Consider the following 976-nt stretch of genomic DNA (forward strand, 5'->3'; position numbering starts at 1 on the left):
AACAGGCTTTGATAAGCTGAGAAGCCGGTACGGACAATTTTGTCGACAAATAGTTCTCTGCACGAGAATCTGTCCTTTTGCGTGCGCCTGTTCTTGGTCTCCCGGCTAGATTACCATCTTCCGTGTAAGGAGTTTAAGAAACGACGACGTTGACGGCTACGATTGCCACAAAACAAGTATATCATTGGTTTAAAGAGAAAAACTTATCGTGCTGCACATACGGCGCGCATTAAATTTCGCATTTTTGTTGTACCAGCTGCGCAAACAACAAAGTGAAATCTCCAAATTTGACCTGACTTCTTAACGACAACGTCAGCATATATATAGATGCATGCCGCGAACCTTTCATTCTATACTTCTTTAGTCTGGGAAACCACGTGCACTGGTATAAATTTAGTTTCTGGATAATTCGCCGACAATGAGGCACTCCTTGGGGTTTTGGGGAACAACGGAACATGGCAAATTTGAATTGGGGAATGGAAAACAAAGGCAAAAAATCTTAAGAGAAAATAGATCACTTTAGGGATCAAAAAGCAGAGAACACGTTTGGGAGTAATTTCGGGAACAGGAGAACACAAGCAAATTTTTAAATGGAACAAGGATCCCCCTGGGGAGGGGGGAGCCACATTGTACAACGTGCTACACAAGATGGACAAATCGCGAAAGAATTAGGTTTGTGCAAAGTTATATTTTGAGGTGAAGTTTTGGTCAATGCTGTCGACGCTGTCGTAGATCATCTCGAGAAATATAAAACTCCTTGTTAAGATCGGCATAATTAAAGAGTGATAGCCAGTTGGTTTTAGTTATATACACATGTAATGAGAGATGAATATAATTACATAAGTGGTTTCACGTTACGTCATCAACGACTCGTTGGTGGACGAAAACAAAAGATTTCTCATTAGCTTCTCCTGTTCGTCCACCAGCAATTGCGCATTGCGTCTCTCGTTTTCAACCAATCTCTTGAGACCGAGAT

The sequence above is a fragment of the Montipora foliosa genome, chromosome 13, assembly GCF_036669935.1.
Source record: "Montipora foliosa isolate CH-2021 chromosome 13, ASM3666993v2, whole genome shotgun sequence".
Lineage (NCBI taxonomy): Eukaryota > Metazoa > Cnidaria > Anthozoa > Scleractinia > Acroporidae > Montipora > Montipora foliosa.